This window comes from Chinchilla lanigera, unplaced genomic scaffold (genome assembly GCF_000276665.1).
Source record: "Chinchilla lanigera isolate Chin_1 unplaced genomic scaffold, ChiLan1.0 scaffold00034, whole genome shotgun sequence".
Taxonomy (NCBI): domain Eukaryota; kingdom Metazoa; phylum Chordata; class Mammalia; order Rodentia; family Chinchillidae; genus Chinchilla; species Chinchilla lanigera.
Genome location: NW_004955435.1, coordinates 12,021,730 through 12,034,260, shown reverse-complemented (window position 1 = coordinate 12,034,260; position 12,531 = coordinate 12,021,730). Strand labels below are relative to the sequence as shown.

At 36.7% G+C, this 12,531-nt stretch overlaps 1 pseudogene; it reads left to right on the top strand.

Moving 5' to 3' along the window:
* The first annotated feature begins 1,446 nt into the window (after window positions 1–1,446).
* Window positions 1,447–2,084, top strand: LOC102018525 (annotated as a pseudogene).
* The last annotated feature ends 10,447 nt before the right edge of the window (window positions 2,085–12,531 follow it).

The window sequence follows — 12,531 nt, the reverse complement described above, 5'->3', positions numbered from 1 at the left end:
GGTTACTGTGGGTATGGCCTAGAAGGTTATTGTATCTCTCTGCTCCGCCCTTAATCATTCCCTGCTTCCTGCCTGTCCTGCTATGGACTGTTTCTTCTCTGCCATGCCCCTCTGCCATGCCACCCTATCTTGGAGCCAGCCAGCTATGGACTGAAACCTCTAAAAACTGTGAATCAAAGTAGACCTTTCTTCCTTTAACTTGTGGGTGTCAGGTGTGTTGTCCCAGCAATGAGAAACTCACTAAGATGACTGCCTTGCTGAGCTGTGATTTAGCGTTATGGTCTACTTTTAACAAAAACAGTCAACAAAATAGTGCTGCTACAAATCCTGCAATTGTTTTAAAGAGTTTTAGGGCTTCTGGTGTCATGGCTCCACGGCTGTGTCCTAAGTGCATCGCAGAAAGTCCCCGAGCTCACTAGAACACCTTCTGGGACTTCTACTGGCTGCAAGCTACATGAGAAGGACTCTGGGAGATCAGGAAGCCACTCAATGCTTCATGATTTTCTTCTGGGGAAACACTGTTTTTCATTTCCAAAGACATTTGTAAGATGTACCCCTGTCTTTCAAAAACAGTGGAGAGGGCTGGGGATGTAGCTCAGTGGCACAATGCCTGCCTGGCAAGTGTGAGGACATGGGTTTGATTTCTGGCATGCACACACAAGAAAACCAATGGAGAAATAAGATACTTTTATGACAAGGAACATCTGAGTAAACTTATGACCACCAAACCAGCACTCCAAAATGTTCTGAAAGACATTCTAGAAAGAGATAACAAGGGCTACAACTCCATAAACAACAACAGAAGGAATCTACCAGGCAAGCCAAACAGACAGAGGGAAAAAATGCAATGAGGAACCAAAAACAGGAAAATAACATGACAAGGATAAATAAATACATGATGGTTATAACCATCATGGTCTCATATCAGTTATAGAGTTCTAATATAATACATATCAGTTATAACTATTAATGGTCTTGATTCACCAATCAAAAGACAGACTGGCAGAATGGATCAAGAAGCAAGATCCAACTATATGCTGAATACAAGAAACACATTTAATTAAAATAGAAATTCATACACCAAAAGTCAAAAGATAGAAAACAATGATCCATGTGACAGGAACACAGAAAAAAGCAGGAGTAGCTATTCTATTTGCAGGGACAAAATGAATTTCAAGCCAAGACTGATTAAGGGAGATAAAGGTCACTACATCCTTGTAAGGATAACACTCATAAATATATGTGCAACAAATACCAGTGCACCCAGCTATATAAAATGAATATTAATGAGCATGAAATCAATGGCAAAAGAAACCACAAGAACTTCATAAACACGTGGAAATTAAAAAGCACCCTCCTGAACAACCAATGGGTCACAGGTAAAATTAAAGAAGAAATTAGACAGGTTCTATAATTAAATGATAATGCCAGTACAACATACCAGAACTTGAGCTGCCATCTTGTGTCCCTGCGTGTGTGTGCCTAATCTCAGCTGGTCTGCCCGAGACTTTCTGAGCTCCAGCCTTAGTCCCCCGCGCTGCCCCATATCCGCTCAGACAAGATGAAAGAAACTATCATGAACCAGGAAAAACTCGCCAAACTGCAGGCACAAGTGCGCATTGGTGGGAAAGGAACTGCTCGCAGAAAGAAGAAGGTGGTTCATAGAGCAGCTACAGCAGATGATACAAAACTTCAGTTCTTATTTAAAGAAGTAAGGGATAAACAATATCTCTGGTACTGAAGAGGTGAATATGTTTACAAACCAAGGAACAGTTATCCACTTCAACAACCCAGAAGTTCAGGCATCTCTGGCAGCGAACGCTTTCACCATTACAGGCCATGCCGAGACGAAACAACTGACAGAAATGCTACCCAGCATCTTGAACCAGCTTGGTGCAGACAGTCTGACTAGTTTAAGGAGCCTGGCTGAATCTCTGCCCAAGCAATCTGTGGATGGAAAAGCACCACTTGCTAATGGAGAGGATGATGATGATGAAGTTCCAGATCTTGCGGAGAATTTTGATGAGGCTTCTAAGAATGAGGCAAACTGAACAAAGTCAGCTTCTGAAAAAGGTAAGACTTGGGAGAAGTTACTCTGAGCTGCTATTTTATATTCTGACTGCTTTTTAGTATATGTGCTGCCAAAGCGAGCACTCTGACTGCTTTTAAAAATTGTTTTTGTTTATGGATCTGATAAAATCTAGATCTCAATATTTTTTAAGCCCAAGCCCCTTGGACACTGCAACTCTTTTCAGTTTTTGCTTACATACAATTCATTCTTTGCAGGCAGTTAAGCTGGAGAAGCCTGGGAATAAAGGTTGAAATAAAGATTAATAAAATTCTTTGCCTAGTAAAACAACAACAACAACAACAACAAAAAACAAACAAAAAACATACCAGAACTTGTGGGACACAATGAAAGCAGTCCTAGAGGAAAATTTATTAGCAATGAATATCCACACCAGGAAAACAGAGCAAGTGCAAATAAACAACTTAATGATGAACCACAAACTTCCAGAAGGAAAAGAGCAGGCTAAGCCAAAAGCTTGTATGAGGGAGGAAATTATAAAGATCAAAACACAAATTAACACACTGAACACCAAGAAAACAATATAAAGAATCAATAAATGGAGTTGGTTCTTTGAAAGGTTGAATAAAATCAACATAGTCTTAGCCAAACTTATCAAAAAAAAAAAAAAAAAAGAAAGAAAAGACTCAAATCCATGAAATTAGAAATGAGAAGGGTAAAATCACAATGGACTCTGCAGAAATCAGAAGATCATCTACACCTATTTTGAAAACTTACATTCTAGTTAGATGAAAAATGCAGAAGAAATGCATAGATTTCTAGATACATATGAATTACTAAAGCTGAATCAAGAAGACATAAATATCCTCAATAAACCAATATCAATCAAGGAAATGAAAGATGTAATTAAAAACCTACCAACAAAGAAAAGCCCAAGCCCTGATGGATTTACTGCTGAATTCTATAAGAAATTTAGAGAAGACCTAACCCATTACTTCTCAAACTCTTTAATGAAATTGAAAGGCAAGCAATACTCCCAAATTCATTCCTGAAAGCAAGCATTACCCTGATACCAAGACCAGATAAAGACCCAACTAAGAAAGAAAACTACAGGCCAATCTACCTAATGAACATGGATGCAGAAATCCTCAATAAAGATACTGGCAAACAGAATGCAGCAAATCATCAAGAAGATTATATGCCAGGACCAAGTGGGAATCATCCCAGGGATGGTTCAACATATGTAAATCAGTAGATAGAATACATCATATTAACAGAGCCCAGGACAAAAATCATATGAACATCTCGATAGATGCAGAAAAAGCTTTTGACAAAGTCCAGCACCCATTCATGATAAAAACCCTACAGAATATTAGAATAGATGGTCTTTATCTCAATTGATAAAAAACCATCTATGACGAACCAACAGCCAACATCATACTAACTTGTCAAAAATTGAAAGCTTTCACTCTAAAATCAGGAAAAAGACAAGGATGTCCATTGTCTCCACTCTTATTCAACATAGTCCTAAAAACTTTAGTAAGAGCAATTAGACAAGAGAAAGAAATAAAAGGATTAATGATAAGAAAGGAAAAAGTTACATTATCATTATTTGCAGATGACATGATACACTACATAGAAGACCCCAAAAACTCCACTAAAACTTCTAGATTAATAAGCAAATTCAGTAGAGTAGCTGGATACATAGTCAACAAAAATCAATAGCTTTCCTGTACACAAATAACAAATTCACTGAGCGAGAAATTAGGGAAACAACACCTTTCACAACAGCATTAAAAAAAAAAAGAAATACCTAGGAATTAGTCTAACGAAGGAAGTAAAAGATCTCTACATTGAAAAGTACAATACTCTGAAAAAGGAGATTGAAGAGGATATAAGAAAATGGAAAGATATCTTTTGCTCTTAGGTAAGAAGAAACAATATCGTGAAAATGCCCATACTTCCAAAACTGTTGTACATATTTAATACCCAATCAAAATTCCAACAGTATATCACACAGAATTGGAGAAACAATCCTAAAATTTATCTGGGCCATTTGACCCAACTATTTGCCTGCTGGGTCAGAGAAATAAAAATCATCACAGTGATATATGTACACCCATGTTCATAGCAGCACTATTTGTAGTAGGTAGATCTTCGAAACAACCCAAATGCCCATCAACTGAGGGATGGATAAAAAAGATGTGGTCTTTTTATACAGTGGAGTGCTACTCAGCCACAAAAGGGATAAACTGGAGACTTTTTATAGGTAAATGGGTGTAACTTGAGGTCATACTCATAAGTGAAATAAAGCAGATGCACATGTGCAAACATTGTACTGTCTCCCTTGTGTGAGAAGCTGAAAGAGTAAATAAGATCTAACATGTACAATATATATTGTAAAATGGGGAGAAACTGTACAAAACAAAGGAGAAAGTGGGATGGGGAAAAGGAGAAAAAAGGAAAGGAAAAGCAAAAAATACACACACACACACAAGATAGTTAAGACAGTTATACTATTAATTTCTCTTAGTTCCTTGAAAAGAAAGCTTTGTGCTAATATTATTTGGACAATTAAATGCCTATATGTTGTACTCTTGAGTAACTAATTTAAAGATAACAATATGCGGTGTATTAACCATTGTTACCCTCCTTTTATCTCGTTTTGAAATTTTGTTTTAATTCCTTCTCTTTAAAAAAAGAGAAAAAAGAATTTTAAAAAGGTATTATCCAGGGGCTGGGGATTTACCTCAGCGGTACAGCGTCTGCCTGGCAAGTGCAAGGTCGTGAGTTCGATTCCCGGTACCGGAAAAAAAAAAAAAGGCATTATCCATTATTTTCATTGCTCAGCGAGACATTTTTAATGAACTCATTGCTAGAACAAGCTTCTCCAGGAGCTGATGTGTTCCCTCCTTTTTTATAATGAGAATTGTGCAACCGGTTATAGAGTCTTGCACTGCAAAGCGATGTTTTGGTCAACAACGGACAGACCTCGGAGACAGCGGTTATAAGACATGGCCAAGAAGTGTAGTGAGCTGTACCATGCAGTTTTGTGCAAGGATACTCTGTGATGTCCGCACAACATCACATTGCCCAAAGATGCATCTCTCAGAACATACCCCTTCATGAAGCCACAAATGACGCTGGTTTTATTATCTGTGTTTTACAGTCTCTAGTCTTGACTCTGTTTCAAACTGTGAAAATATCTCTAAGATAATGTGAATTCAGATAGAAGGATTAGCAGTTAGTTCTTGGACTTCATCTGACTACAGTTCTCACATGGGGAGTGGCTCTCATGTTCTGCAGGGCCGTGAGTCAGGAAATGAGTACTTTGTGGTTATTGGGGGGGGGGCTTGTAATTCAATGTATGGAACAATTCTCTGATATCCGGTCTAATTCTTCCAAAGTTTAAAAGTGAAACAAATAACCTAAAACATATATTAACTAGAAGACCAATTGAAACAATTTTTTCAGCTTTGCAAGAAGGTGGTCATGAATATCATATGATAGAACTTTTAGAACTCTACTTATAATAAGAATCTTCCTTTATTGTTATTACTGAGCCTCTAATTTTATGGGACTAATAGAGTATGTACTATTTGTTGTAAGTGAGCAACACAATTTTATGTTGTATAGATTGTATATTTTTTATTTTGTAAGATACCCGTAGAACAAGGCAAAGTATAAGACCATGAATGTTAAAAGAAAGTAAAAGAAAAAGGATCAAGAGTCCAATTTTGGATGTGTAAATCATGTATATAATATTTTCAGTGCTCATATGATTTACATAAAGGAGGACATTCTCTTTTTTTTGTGGTACTGGGGATTGAACCGGGGACTTCACTCACACTTGCTAAGCAAGCTGTTGAGTATGGAGTTATATCCCCAGCCCTTTCAATTTTTAAATTTTGAGACAGGGTCTTGCTAAGTCTACCCAGCTGCCCTTGAGATTGTGCTCCTCTTACCACAGCCTCCCCAATAGCCTGAATTACAGGTCTATGCTACCGAGTCCAGCACTCTGTGTGTGTGTGTGTGTGTGTGTGTGTGTGTGTGTGTGTGTGTGTGTGTTTCAAGTACTAGTTTAATATAACATGTTTTGCTATAGATGCATTTTGAAAAGCTTCGATCACATATGATCTATATGAATTATAACGAAAGGAACTAACATCAGTGAGGGTTATCAAACCCATGCTGCAAAGAGATTGCTACTTCAGATAATATGAAGTTTTTGTCATTCTTCTGTTAGCAGTCATAGCTGGCTCTGGCCTCCATCACATTTGATTTTATTATCTTGCCTACTAACTCGGAAAGATAAACTTTATGTGCAACGCTTATGAGGAAAAAATGATGTAGTGTATTTCCTTGGCTGATGAATTTTCATGATATTATAACATGGAGGAAAAATGTAAAAAGAGAATGAGAAATAAAACAGGAATAAATGAAAATTGTTTTTTCCCCTTATTTTTGTCACATCGTAAATGTATTTTATTAAGAATGGATTTGTGTACTTTGTATATTCATAGCTGTGTCATTCAGTCTAAGGAAAAATAGTTCTTGAATTAATTATATTTATAGGAAAATGCCTGCAGTATGAGCCACACAGGCATTCCTATGGGTAGTTCTAAGCTTCTATCGCCCTCTACTGCTCAGAAGTTTAAATTACAGTTAGACATTTCCCCGATCAAAGTTGATTTCTAAAAGCTAAAAACCAAACCAAAACGAAACACAAAGCACAAAGAAAAACCAAGCAAACGAAAACAAATGCTTTGTAAATTTACTAATGCTAAAAAATTCTGTTCATAAACAAAGTAAATGATACTGAACACGAGCATATATCAATGATATGATCTGTTAGTGTTGTTCTGAGCTCCTCAATGGAAGTTAGGGATCCTATGTTTTACTTCCATCCCTGACACCAAGATACTGCTAAATGCTGAACAACTGAAATGCTGAGACAGTTTTTACAATTACTGTAGTCTTCATTTGCCATTTTATAGTGCTTTATATTATAAAGATTTTTATCGTGTGCATTTATAAAAATTAGTACAACTGATATTTAAAAAATATTGGTTCCATACAAAATACTAAAGTTATTTTAACTTTTTTTCTTTTGGAACTGAGAATCAAACTCAGGATCTCACGCTTGCCAGGCAGGCACCATGACACTGAGCTGTCTCCCTGGCCCTCTGAACTGTTAAGGGGAGATTTTTACCGGTTAAAATTAGGGTCATCTGTGGGAGCCAGAAAGCCTGACATTACCAGTTGCCTAAGGTCGGAGTTCATTTCGGTCACACAAGCCGATGTAGTCCAGAGGGGATAAGAAATTTCCACAGTCATCAGGCTCCTGGTTCCTTCTGTCTTACTGCTCCATCGTGTACAAGTTGCATGTACTAAGTGGAATAAACAGGTAATGAACCTCTGTGAGAATAGGTTAGGACAACTGCCTGTCGCCGCAGTGTGGGGGTTGGGTAGTGCTAACCGAAGTGCTGACGTAATGGTCTATTCCAACTATATGAGATTGGAGTGCCCAGTTCTGAGCTATTTGAAGCATTGTAATTTTCACAAGTTGATAGACTATAAACTCATGACCAGAGACTGGTACTCAGACATCTTTCCTGACTTCTCTTGTATCAGAGCCTTCTCATTTTCCACACAATAACTACCTTTAATCTCATTTCTTTCACCCTTCTGTCTCTTACATCCTGTCTTTCTGATGGTCTCTGCCTCATATTCTTACATCCTTATTTTCTCCACAGTGCTTCATTCTTTGTGGAAGAAGCAGATGGGTCCTTTTCTTTCCATGTATATATTCACTCTCAATAGAATTTGTGCCTGATTTTTAATTGTGCTGGAGAAACACAGGACAGTGATTAGGATCATGGACTCCCTACAGTTTTAGTATCGTGAGTTAAGACTACTTGATTCATATTCTGGATCCGCTGTTTACTTCGCCTCTCTGTGCTTGAATTCTCTCTTCTTAAAAGTGAGAATTTATTCATTCAACAGAAAGTTATTGTATGCGCCAAGCTGTTCTAAGTGCACCAAACAAAATAGACATACTTGTCCTTGAGGAGCTTATAGTCTTTCATTGGAAGACTGACAATAAGTAAACAATTGAAGCATAACATGTTAATGACAAGGGTTATGGAGAAAAACAGTGCAGAAAAAGAGAGTAGGTGGTGTCAGGGACTCCAATGTTAGAGTGTGGTTTGGGAAGATCTTCCTGAGAAGGAGGCTCTGAGTAGAGATGTGAAGTCAGTGAGAGGTGAAACGTTTAGGGTGCACAGGGAAAACGTTCTGGGTGGGAGCATATATACTGGAGTAATCCAGAACTACTGTAGGAGATGGGGTCAGAGATCAAGTAGGGGGTTCAGCTTAGCAAGCAGGGTCTTCTTGATCGTGGTAAGGACTTTAATTTTTACTCTAGGCAAAATGGCAAACCGTTGGAGCATGCTGAGGAGAGGAGTGCAGTATCTGACAAGTTATTTTTAAGGAACAGCTTTAGTGAGGTGTAATTAACATAATTCACCTAACATCATACATAAAATCGTAGCATGAATGTACTAAGTAGAACGCATAAGTTAGCATCTCTGTGAGAATAGATTAAAACGTACAATAGATGATAGGAAAGGGAAAGAAATTGCTCAAAGGAAGGAATGGCTGGGATGAGGGTAAGAAGAAAAAAGAAAGAAGGCAAAACATAAATATATATATGAATAGCTGTGATGACTGCATTGCTGTTGCCTGATGGTGTATTGAAATGTACAGTTAATGCTCATAATTTTTTGTTCTGATCGACTTTGCATGCTTGTGTCTGGTGGTCTGAGCAACTGATTTGAAGGTAACAATATGCAGTGGCATTACAGTGGTGAACTCCTACCATCTTGTCTAGTGAAACTCTGTATTATCTCTACTGTTTTATTGAAGAATTATTTTCTTATTTAATGGTTTGAGCAATCTTTCATTCTTACATCTGATAATCTGAGCAGTGTAGTTGAGGATAGTGATATGCAATGTAACAACCACTGTTGATTTGTATTAATTTGTCTTGAGACCTCATATCACTTTGAATGTTCTTACTTTGATTTGTTTATGTTCGTGATACTGGTAGGCTGCTACTGTTCTATTTTTTTTGTTTGTTTGTTTCTCATGTACTACTCTCTTTTAAAAAAAGAGAGAATAGATTAGAATGGCTGCACGTCATAGCAGAGCAGAGTTGGGAAGTTTTGACAGAAGGTGCTGATATAATGGCCCATTACAGCTATATGAGATTGGTGTGATTATAGTATATGAAATTATGGTATAATTTTATATACAGTAATAGTTTGGGATCCAGTAAAATGTATAATTCACTAGTTTTCAGTATGTTAACAGGGTTGCGCTACTATGTTGGTCTAATTTGAGAACATTTCATCATTCCAAAAAGAAACCATTTGTACCTTAGCAGTGACACCCCTATTCTTACCTTTCCTCAGTCCCTGCCAGTCACTGTCTACTTCCTCTGTGTGTGTGTGTGTGTGTGTGTGTGTGTGTGTGTGTGTGTGTGAGCATATGTTTTCTTCTGTGTGGGTATGTATCTAGGAGAAAAATTGCTAGGTCATTTGATAAGTGTATGTTTAATTTTTCAAAGAAATGTTAGATTGTTTTCCAAAGTGGCTACTTGATTTTACATTTTCAGAAGAGGTGTATGAGGATTCCAAATTCTCCACATCATGGGCAACACCTATTATCTGTCTATTTGATATAGACAGTTTAGCAGGTATGAAGTAGTACCATTGTCTGTTTTTAATTGTGTTGCCTTTGTATTGTTGAGTTGCAAGAGTTCTTTGCATATATTGGATACAAGTCCCTTATCAGATAGATGATTTACAAATATTCTCTCTTCTGTGGTATCCTTTGAAATATAACTGCTTTTACTTTTGATGAAGTCCTATTTATCTATTTTTTCTTTTGTCATTTACACGTTTGGTGTCATGTCTAAGAAACAAATTACTAATTCAAGATCACAGATGGTTTATACTGTATCTATGTTTTCTTTCAAGAGTTTTATCATTTTAGCTCTTACATTTGAGCCTATAATCTACTCTGATTAATATTTATATATGGTATTATGTTAGGCTGGGGTCAGTTTCATTTGTAAGTAAATAGCCAATTGTCTCAGTCCCATTGGTTGAAAAGACTATTCTTTCTCCTTGTCAAAAAATCAACTGACCATAAGTAAATGTTAGTATTTCTTTCTGGACTCTCGATTCTATTCCACTGATCTGGGTAGCTGTTCTTATGTCAGTACTACAGTGTTTTGATTTCTTTAGCTTCGTAGTAAGTTTTTTTTTTTTTTAGACAGTGTCTTGCTATGCAGTTCAGGCTGTCCTTGAAACTCACTTATGTAGCCCAGGTTGGACTTGAACTCACAACGATCCTTCTGCCTCAGCCTCCCAAGTGCTGGGATTACAGGCCTGTGCCACCATGCCCCGCCATAGTAAGTTTTAAAATCAGGAAATGTGAATCTTCTAATTTTGTTCTTCTCTAAGGATTATTTTGGCTATTCTAGGTCCCTTGCATTTTCTTTTTTTTTTGAGTCTCTTCTCATTTTTATTTTATAAAAAAGACAGATTTAGGATATGGTAAGAAATTACTGTTCCTTTTTTTTTTTAATCTGTCAAGTGCTACAGTATGGAATAAATAAATAAGATTTTTAAAACTTCAATGTTTATAGACATTTATAAAAAATGATTGAATTAGATGACATTATATAATGCTGATACACCAGGGAAGGGATTTAGGCAAGGAAAGGCACATCATTTCACCACAAGAAATAAAGACCATAGCTGGAGGTTAATGGACAGCCACAGCTTTAGACCTTGTGGTAGTATTCCCAGCTCTGGAGGGTAATTATGGTAGAACTTTGTGATACTTAATTAGAATAAACAGAAAACTGTTGGGGAATTTTATTTTGTGATCCTAATGTACTGTTAAAAAGAAAGCACTCTTTTAATAAACCTGGTATGTAAAAAGGAACAAAAATTCAAAATGGTTTGGTGGTACTGAAAATCCTAATGACATTTTAAAACTAAAATAGTAAGATCAACTCATTTATCTGGCTAAACTGGAACTTCTGCAATTATAAAATTAAACTTCCAAGTAAACACTGCCATCTTTTCACTTCTTTCCTTGTAGAGAGACACATTAGAGATATAAACAGCTGCCATATTTCACCTCAGATGAAGGTATGTGCCGAAGTTTAGGGAAAAAGATCACACATAATTTCCCAATTTTATGGAGCTTTAAGCCTTTGAAAGTAGCATTAAGACCACTGGCTGACTGGCTACAAAAGAAAAGTATGGATGTTTTGACATTCATAAGAGGTTTCCCAAAGAAATTAAAGTTTCTAGTTTAACAGATGGAGTTACCTTTACTAGAAAGTCTAAAACAGACATCAGCAGAACCTGTTCTGGGTCAATTTTTCACTTTCAATTCTCTTTCATAAATTTGTGTCAACTCTTTACCCATTTCTTTCTGTCTAGACGTTGATGCTGACTGGTTTATTTGAAAGATGAAATCACTCAGAGTAAACCACATAAATTTTAGTGTTATTAAGTGTGCATTTAGAGTAGGGTGTATAAATAAAATGGATTTTCAGAATAAAATGATATATCCACAAAAAATAAAAATTAAAAACAATGGGAGGCAAGGGTAAGTATGAATATCAAAAATATTAAAAGTAGCAATGGTAAAACAGGCAGTTTCCTACTCATGCCACGCGATATGCCTTCATTAAGGTGTACTCTTTCCGATTGGTGTGAGCAGCCCAGATAAAGAGAGCAGAAGCCATGAACTGTAAGGGAGCTGAGACGCAAGCTAGGCAGAAGGACCGCATTTTCATATGAGCTTTAGGAGCAGCTAATGTTAGTTCTAGGACAGTAGCAAAAGTATGAAATAATGCTTGGCATGTTGGGAAAGTAAGGGAAATATTATTTCAGTACAAAATTAAATATGCGACCGTCATGAATTTAAAATGAGGCCAATACATGTGAGTAAGTGTTTTTACAGCCTATTTTAGCTCCATGGGAGTGGGAATCGGTGGCAGTGGGGTTGGATTTAAGCAGGGTTGTTCTGTCATGCCAGTATGATAAAGGGAAAAGAAATAAACAAGTGAATTGTAGGACAATAATAGGACTATTTCATGAAATTTTATGAATATCAAAGTAATCTTTGTAAAATGGTAGATCTGCCGCAACCCAGGAAAAGTGCTGTATACTTCATACAATACTGTCATTATCATCAACTATGTCTCAGATATAGTCTCTTTCTTGCTGAGCAAGGAAAAGATTACCTTGAATCTTGATCCAGGTCTTTGTTCCATTGATAGTTTTTTTTTCTTAGTTGCTAATCACCAGTCTTTTCTCTACTCCTTGCTCCACCACTAGCAATGACTATAGCTATGGAAATGTAAAATCACATTGCTCTGGAAAACTGGCATTTCTCATTCCTTTACTTTCTTT